Raw genomic sequence first — 9,746 nt, 5'->3', positions numbered from 1 at the left:
GTTCAACTTATTACTTAAAGGGTTCAAGTATAGTTACGCGGAAGTAACTCGTAGTCATATATGTGTGAAAAGATGCCGATAATACTTCCAGATTATTTCTCGAATAAATTCATAAGTAACCTTATAAAATAAATCATTATATTAATTTGACCAAAACCCATAATCATGGGTAGAGTGTACCACTGCCAGTGTCTCTCTTTTCCAAACAAAAGGAAATGATATTAATTTGAGGAACCGTCCGCTAATGCAAATTGAAACCGAGAATGAAATCGGTCGCTCGCTTTTCCCATTCATTCACGGCTTACGAATTGTAATAAAGCTTATTTATACTTTTGGATATACGGACACTTAAATGTAGGCTACAATTGACTGCCAAAGCGTCTATACATACATATATATTATATAATAAATAGTTGTTGTTTGGTTTCCCAAAGAGAGTGCTCGACTGCAGTTAAGCAGGAGCATTATAATTCGAACAATTGAAACAAATCAAATTGGCCGCCTTACCACTTACGACGAGAAGCATTATTGGATCGATGCGCGGCAAGCTTGCTAGTTGCTACGAAGTATCCCGAAACGGGTTAGTCCATTATCATTTATAACAATAAACACATTGTTGTTGGCACTTGGCAGTTGGCTTGATACATGAATTGCATTTCGATCTTCGCGCACGATCCCAGGACACAGGAGCTCGCCTGTCATTCGTCGGCGTACACGCTTCAATATGCAATACTTGGCGGCGCTCAGCCTGTCATTCTACCGCACGCGCAGCAGGCAGCTTCATTCCTCCATAGCTCCATTCTCCAATGAGTATGTTTTTAAATATTATAGCTTGTAGCACGATGCGTTACTGGTTACTGTGCCGCGCCGCGCATTCAATTATTGATTATGCTTCTTGCAACGCTAAATCGGTGAAATGCGCTACTGTGCCTCGCCGAGCTGCGATGAATTGACATCGTCAATTAACATTATAGCCTGTGCAGCAACAGTACACGCGCTTTAACCTAACCATGTGCTTTCGCGCCACTGCAGCGTGCAGGCGCGCTCGTTTCACACGGGAGGCGAGCGGAGAGGAGTTTAAAGATAAAATAGAGATAAGGATAAAATACATATATAAATAGATAAAGATAGCGATTAGAATATTAAATAGAGATTTTACAGCAATTTTACAAAAATGACACACATGGGCCACCTAATGATATACATGATAAACCTGCTAGCGCATGTGTATCAAAAAATGTTTTGACACACATACGCTACCTAGGAAGCGCATGTGTATCATTATTTTTTTTGACACACATGCGCTTCCATAGTCGACAGTGTTCAAAGTTTAAGTTTTAAGCACATTGGACTGTTCATGTTTCATGTTTTAGGACTAAAAATTAAGTACTCTTTTAATCCTCAGAGCCGGAATCAATCACCACACTAATGAAATAAAAGCGTCAATGAAAGCATCAATAAAAGCACATTAATTTTCATGTGACAAAAAATTAGGGGGGGGGGGGGGGGGGGGGGGGGGGGCATCACTTTAACCGATTCACGATTTTATTATATAATCATCAATGAGAAATGAAAAACGTTTTCGATGAAAAAAGTTGTATTTTATTTTCCCTTAATCATATGTAATTGTAATTTATTGAATTATAGATGTAAGAGCTTAATAATTCTGCGTGATTACTGTTTTTCGTTTTTATTGATACGCGCCGCGCATATTTTAATTGACGCGCCGCGCGCCTATTTTGTATTTCGACTGATTAATGCCGCACTGTAAAATCGAGCGCTACATAAATTTTCAGTTGTGTTGAATCCCTTATATTTATTTTCTTTGAATTTTCAGATATACTTCTCTCTTTTAAAAATTTTACTTGGGATTTAAGGCTCTGTTTTTATAGACACACCAATTGAAGATAATATTAATGAAGATAATATTAATGTGACTGCAATACTTATATTACCCTGAAGCAATTATTATTTCGAAGAAATTTGCAAAAGCATTTTTTTAAATCTATACCAATTTATGGCAATATTTATAACTAAACTTCGGTTTTCAGCATAAACATAGTTTTTTAGCAAAATATTGATAACGTAATATGTGAACGACCCAAAAGCTTGCAGTGGCATAACGTTGTAATTTGGCGCCCCTCACAGGAGGAGCAAAGTGCAAAGAAACTGCCACAAACTGCTACTAACTGCTACAAACTGGCACTAACTGGCACAAACTGCTACTAACTGCTGCAATCGCGCCCACGCATTCGCGCCGTTTGCAGCAGTTAGTTCACAGCGGCGTGCGTTGCGTTGCGCAGTAAAGACACACGCGCGCAACTGCTACAAACTGCTACAAACTGGCACTAACTGCTACAAACTGGCACTGACTGCTTAGGGCCTGTCGTGAAATCATGGATCGCTTAGGTTCCACCAGGATCTGGTAATCCTCATAATTCTGCGGCCTCTATGTGTCGTCATCTCGCACAACTCTGAAAAACCGTTGTGAGTTTGGCATGTGAAAATTTGCAGCCTTCCAGACATCGATTGGGTTAACGAGTTGTCGTACGTCACCTCAAGATCGGGTGACAGGGGGCTGAACAGGCCAGAACCCAATTGATTGGGTCTGAGGTCACGTGATTATGAGCCTGAGGTCACGTGACTATGACGTCACCAGAGCTCGTTCTCCGTTTCCCGCTCTTTGGACCAGGTGAGCTTGCATGCATGTGAAAGTGGGTGTAAGTACAGCTGTACTGTAGTTACATCCAATTACCCCTAATAGAACGAAGATTTATTTTCTGACACACTCCTGCGCGCAGTGTTGTGACCTCCCTTCGTCGTAATTAGCTCGTATTCAGATTGAACAATTTTGAAGTCAAATAAATGTTGTTTCTTTTAGATTTGAATAAACAATAAGGATTTAGTCCGAAAGTAATTTGTCTACTAAATAACATTTTGAAATTATGAACAAAATTGGTAAAAATTTGCCATAGTTGTGACCAAAAAACTACGCGCAGAATTAGATATTTCTTCATAAACGCGTGAACATTTTTGAGTTTAACATTGAATATCTTAGCTCGGTTATTTTAATACTTAATTTTAAAGTATCTATCCGATAACTAAACATTTTATCTTTACGACAGTATAATTTTTTTTTGTATATTTGCTAAATTAAAAAAACAGTAGGAATAGAAACGTCGAAGGTCTTGCGCTTATTTCAGTCCCAAAATATACCCTAATCATAAACTTCATAAAACCCACTGAAAATGATGTCTACAGGCATATTTAGCCCTTACACCTTCCCAAATCATTTAGCAAGGATTCAGAGCCAGCTTTTAAAATTAGCTTTCGAATAACATTGTTAAGACATAAAACTATAAATAAATGAGTGCGTTTTTCTCTTTCGTCTCAACAGTTTCTCTTTCATTTTAACACTATATATTAGTAAAAGCAATCAGCGATCTTTATTCATCATTAAGGGAGTAAAATAATTGGTCCTCGTTAATGTTTAGTGTCTGATTACAGTTTCGGTCCGACCTCCACACCTGAAAAGATATTGGGGGTATTATCAGTTAAGTAAATGGAAAAATCATATTTGCATCATAAAACTATGAAAACTAATGTTTTTGAAGGCTCGCCTACTCGTTTAAGCAATCAAATAGTCAGTGCAAAGAACAGTTGAAGGCACCGGGAATGTTTCAAATAAATCCTCTGTCTGCTATCAGACCACACACTCCACTATGCACTTCAATGTATCGTATAACAATGGCAGTTGAAATGTGTTCCCGCCATTTTAAAATCAAAAATGTGCGCAGCATCTTACGGGTTATGCGCCGTGATCAACGGTCACGGCGCAATGGTTCTGCGCCGTGACCATTGATCACGGCGCATACACATTGCGTTTAAATTGTCGTATAAATGTCCAGCTTCTCTGTGAAATTTGGTTGACTCGACTAATTTAGAAATTTAATACTCTTTGTTTCATTCTAGTTTAATTGTATTTCTATTATGGTCGGAAAGAATTATAATGTTTTTTTCTTCTACTGGGCCACATTCAGCCTGTCATTCCGCCATATTTTCAACGGCTATGAACACTAACATATGAACACTTATATGAGCCTGGCCCCATGTAAGATGTTTCTTTGTAGTCAGCAGTGTATTACTATTTCGGTTTTATAGTCGCATTTAATTCAGTAAATATTAATGGTTTCTTCACCTCTTCAAAGTTCAATGTAATTGGTTTGGAGGTCATTTGAAATAAGGAGGTAAAATAACTCACATAGCTTCCAGCAAGTTTCACGGATATAGTGATTGAGTTTCTGGTCAACCTAGCCTCTTTGCCTGACTGATTTCTTGTTCGGCAGGGTGACTGCTTAAACGTCAACTTCAACCTCTTCCACTGCATCGAATCGTACTAGTAGAATTTGTACCTGAAATATTACATTTAGTTTAGCGACCTTCACATGTGGGTCAAACTGAGTAACATCTGCTTATTTAGTCAAACATCTAGTGTGGCCTTGCCCATCGGCAGCCTGTCCGATACTTGGAAGCTGGAGAAATGTCGACTCCAACAGTCCTACCAGCAGTTTTTTGATGACATGATAAGGGCAATTCAACCGCAAGTCAGGTCAGGGAGAGTTTGGAGACCAGACAAGGAACTAGATTGTGCTGAGAGGGACTTAGTCTGTGAAGCGGTGAGAGGAATGGTCCAGCCGTACAGCAGGGCAAGGATTGGTTTTGGAGAATGGAAGAAACCGTGGAAGAAGATGAACGCCCGGGAACAACAAGCTGAGGTCCTTCAGAGAGTTAAAAGAAACCTCGAGCATGAAAGTGAAGTTCAATGCGGCTCTCTTGAGATGCAGTCAAGATGGGGACAGTGGAGGGAAGAGGTTATGAAGACGGACATGAGCTGGCACACACTCTTTAAGTATGGTGATTCGCTCACAGGTTTTATGCTCAGTGCGACTTATGGTACTGTGGTCACACCAAATTGATTTTTTTTAAATAATCCAAATACAGGCAGCGATTTAGTCAACTTAAGTTTGTCATTTATGTAATTGAACATTAAACATGTATCCTTCATAGAATTTTGTATTATCTCGAGGGTATAAAATTGTCAATTGAGAAACACGTCATAAATCTAAACAAATAAGTTCATTAAAATAGCTATCAATCAGTAAATGAACGAACCTGTACATCTAGATGATGTAGGTCCACCACTTGTAACTTGTCAGACCGGTTGTTGTACAGCTTCCTGTTCAGCCTGAAAACACATTTCTGTTACCATGACAACGTTACCATTACAAGTTACCCGTGATGGGGAGTGTCATGAGGTTACGTGACTGATAAAGTTAATACACCTCCTCCCCACTAATAGTGCACTAACCTGGAAATGAGGGAGTAGACTCCAAAAAGTGAGGACCAGCGTCATGTCAGTAACTTTAAAAAAAGCCCGGGCCTATTTTAGATCCTGAAATTAGTGCCAGGAGTCTGTTTTGTGGATTATATTGTTGGCTTTAAAGGGATTTAAAAAGTGTAAACATGGTAGGGTATTTATAAAACACATAATTACTGAACACGTGTCGAGATTAACTTAAAACGTGAAAAATCAATAATCAAGTAATCACACGTTTCCTTGCCCCTTCCCTTGTCTGAAAAGTGAAAACTATCCCCTCCGCTTTCACCGAACGTGTGTCTAATCACGAGCAATTTAAATCAAACACGTAAAAAAAAGTAACACATAAATGCGAGTACATGGTGGCAGTCAACTACATGAATGGTAGTCAACTGATAGTGCGGAGAAACAAGGCACACACGTTAGGCCAGGAATGTTCCGCGCCATATAAGGAATAATTCACTGGGTGTACAAATAAACAATGTGGTTGGGCCGTGAACTGGTGGTATTTTTTACACAACTTGTTTTAGTGGGAGCTTGTCAAGTCCTGTGCTCGATTATAGTAGTATAGAAGTGAGGCGGAACACCATAGTATGAAGACACAGGCACTTTTAGAGTCCATTTTAATATCACTTTTCACGCTCAGTGCTTCAGACTTTAAAGTAAAACTGGCACTTTCCATTTTAACTTCGGCTAATTGATCCCTTACCAATATAAGATAAGTTGTAAATGTAAGTATGAATTGTGGGTCAAATAAGACAGTAGTTTTTATGTTCTTATTTGACTTTTTAATCTATAATTCCCGGCCAAAAACTCAAAATTGGCCGGGGCCGGGAATAAACACCTCCCCCGGCGCCGGGAATCCCGGTCGTTCAGTGCATTACAGCACAGTAAACAGAGCCAAAGTTGTAACTTGTCAAATGCTAAAATAGAATCTCTAGAATACAAATAAATTCATTCGATCAACATCGAAAATGACGTCACAACCAGGGGTCGACCGAGGGCAGGATTTTCGACCGAGGCCGAGGCCGAGGAAAATACAGTTAGTTAAGACCGAGGCCGAGGACAACCGAGGTTTCTTTTTTTGACCGAGGCCGAGGCCGAGGCCGAGGAGTGCAAATTTTGACCGAGGCCGAGGCCGAGGAATTTTGGCAGAAAAATTGTTGGGAAAAAGGGCATTGTTTATTAGGAAAAGCGCACTGTACCTAATCAGATTGTACTGTGTACTATACTGTGTACACACGTTAGACTCTCGAGTTGATTTATCATTTCAACCATTAGTTTACTGGAAAGCTAATAAGCAGAGCTATCCGAACCTTGCTGAGTGTTCAAGGAAATATCTATCTGCGCCGGCGAGCTCAGCAGCACCAGAGAGATTGTTTTCTACAGCAGGGCACATCCTGAAGTTAAATCGCCTCAGCCTTAAGCCAACAAACTTTGAGGGGTGCTTGTTTCTCAAAAAGAACATCGGAACATTTGGGGACGACTTCGGCCCCTGTCCAAATGAATTTGAAGCCCCAAATAAAGAGGACTGTCCCCCTTCTGCAGAGCTGTGCACAGAAGATTATTCTGATTCAGAGTGCTCAGATATTGTCATTTCATCAGACGATGAATCTTAGACTATGATATTTTTAGTTTTGTGTCCTGGTCAATTGGTCGTTTTATTTTCAATTTTACAAATTCGTTTACATTAACCTCTGTAAGTCTGTAGAAAAATTCCCAAAATTTCAACAAAAATCCTCGGTCAAATCCTCGGTAAAATCGTCAAATTTCGCCGAGGCCGAGGAATTTCGAATCTATTTTTGACCGAGGCCGAGGCGAACCGAGGAATTGTCCTCCTGACCGAGGCCGAGGAAAAATCGCCATTCCTCGGTAAAACCGAGGCCGAGGACTCGGTCGACCCTTGGTCACAACGACGGTAATGTCAATGACGTCACGAAGCTCACTTGAAGTTTTTGCTGCTGTCTGAGTTTATCAGCTTGTTCACCAGTCTCTGTACTTCTTCAGCGTGCTGATTCAACAGCTCCTGCGGGAGATGCTTCTTGATCTTTCAGCGCTTTTAGCTTCTCCTGAAATAATCGAGAGGTAATATTGTCTTCTTTCTCTAATAACAAACAAAATAATAAACAAACAAATAAGCAAAGTTTTGTCTGCTTTCAAGCTCAAAAGTAATAGTAACACTAACACGACTCACGAGCCCTTTAAAGCTTGTAATAATGTAAGGCGTGACTGTGTTTTCTATGGACAAAATTATTTCAACCTAATTTCTGCATGACAATGTTTAACCTAATTTCTACATGACTATGATCCAGCTATCAGGAAAATTTAAACATCTAATAATTTAAAATTATATCATTAGAACTAGAAGTTCATTTAAAAGTATCGAAATCTTAGTTCTATTTTTACAGTCACCTTTTTAACTATTGAGTTCAATGATTGCTAACTTTGGTTTACTCTTTAACTAAAATTTGCTGAAATTAAAAAGTTGTATGATAAAAAGGTACACAAAATCAAAAACTTAGTCGATTAAACTCGTTTCTAGTCTGCGTCCAAACTTACTTATTATTATTAAAGTTAAACGTTAGAATTTATAAATAATAGTAAAAAAGGATTTAATATCTCCCAAAGGATCAACCTCGTGAACTGTAACTTCGATTTAATAAAAGGCTCGAATAAAAGCAAAGAGGTTACTAAGTACTTACCTATTACCCCCATGACATAAGATTAAAATTCTCCCCTAACGAGATATTGGCGAAAAACTGTCTCGATCACGTGATATGACCGTATAAGGAAGTTAGCCTAATTTCTCTATAGTGTTTCAGTATATGCTTTTGTAAAGGATTTGGTTAGGGTTATGCCGTTAGGGTTGGGATCTGATTAAAGGGTTATGGTTTCCGGGTTTCGAATAGTTGTTTAGGGCCATCTACAGAACGGGTTGAAGAAGTCACGTGACAGGCGATTGTAGAGTGATTAATCATCATCCACCATAACTGCCATCGTAAACAGTTAATTAATTAGGTATCAACAATCAAGCACAATATATAATACAGCAGGGCTGATTACTGATGACACATTATAAAGCAACTAAGAGCAGAAATATGGATGATGGAATAACGCGAGGCAACAGTGAACTGGGCGCAATTAAAACGCGAACAGTGAACGCACGAGGTGTAAAGGTCAAAGTGCTCCTTCATCAATTATGTTCACTCTTAGACGGATTTGACACGCGAAATTGCGCGGCAATTATGCGCGGCGCGTAAAACTTTTGTAAACCTTTCGGACAAGGGTTAAATTATTTTTCTACTGTCAACACAGCCCAAGTTATACATGTTTTAATATAAAAAAATGTCCAATTTTTTTGTATCATTTTTAACTAATTTTTTTTTCAAATCGCTGCCACATCAAAATTATTTTACGAAAGTACATTAAATTTTCACAGAAAGCAAGTTTAATTGTTTTAGAACTATATTAAAAAAGAATTTAATATTAAAAATGTTAAAACTTTAAAATTATCAATTGAATAAATTGCCAACGTCCAAATATTTGTAAAATACGACGAAGAGGGGTCACAACACTGCGCGCGGCAGTGTGACAGAAAGCTAGAAATTTACCAAAATATCGACTTTGTTCAAAATTTATTTTGATGACCACTCCTGACCTAAAATTGCACGAGAAATCGATTAAACTTGGTTTCAGAACTCAACAATGCTTCCTTATGCCTTAAAATCCATGTTTTATCGATACAATAAACATTTTGATCCTGTGGATTAATTAGTAACAGGTAACAAATGCACAAAAAAAAAACCATCGCACTTACATTGCATTCTTAACGGATCGATTTCGAGTGACCAATAATCGTCGTGATGATATTTATACGTCATGCGTTCCTGATCATCATCAGCAATCAAGAGACAGGAGCGGCGGTTGCTTCAAATCAATGGTTTACGTTATTTTTGTGAATTCGACCCCTGTTTTAACGGTTATCAGACTTTGTAATTGAATGTATTAAGGATATCTTTACAAATAAGAGCACCAGTAAATAAAATTGCCACAAGTGTTTCCCTCACTCACTTTCGATAAGACACAATGAAAATTCTTACTTAACCATAAGATTCGGAATTTTTCAACCGTTGAAGAATATCGGAATTTTATAAAATGTTAGTTCAATTTTTACAAAAAATCAACGAATCGTATGAAATTCCATCAGCAGTTAGTTCTTCTGCTTTTTCGTTTCCTGTCTGTGCTCTGCGACAGCAATTTGTTGCCCAGACTTCCTATCCTCCCCTACCACTTTCTTACCACAGGTTGACATAAGAGCCACTTGCCTCTCAACGGCTTAATTGTTGTTGACAAATACCGTTTTGAGAGG

General features: G+C 38.6%; 1 long non-coding RNA gene across 1 annotated transcript; it reads right to left on the bottom strand.

Annotated features, from left to right (window-relative positions):
* Positions 1-2,901: 2,901 nt before the first annotated feature.
* On the bottom strand, positions 2,902-8,436 carry LOC134811351 (uncharacterized). The gene is made up of 7 exons (XR_010159795.1): positions 8,080-8,436; positions 7,790-7,848; positions 7,324-7,446; positions 5,369-5,452; positions 5,173-5,245; positions 4,262-4,412; positions 2,902-3,527 (listed from the first exon to the last, which is right to left on the bottom strand). It is a non-coding gene; the product is annotated as an uncharacterized LOC134811351 (long non-coding RNA).
* Positions 8,437-9,746: the final 1,310 nt, after the last annotated feature.

Source organism: Bolinopsis microptera, chromosome 2, assembly GCF_026151205.1.
Source record: "Bolinopsis microptera isolate Bmic1 chromosome 2, MBARI_Bmic_1.0, whole genome shotgun sequence".
In the NCBI taxonomy this organism is placed as follows: Eukaryota; Metazoa; Ctenophora; class Tentaculata; order Lobata; family Bolinopsidae; genus Bolinopsis; species Bolinopsis microptera.
This window is presented reverse-complemented; position numbering and strand designations above follow the sequence as displayed.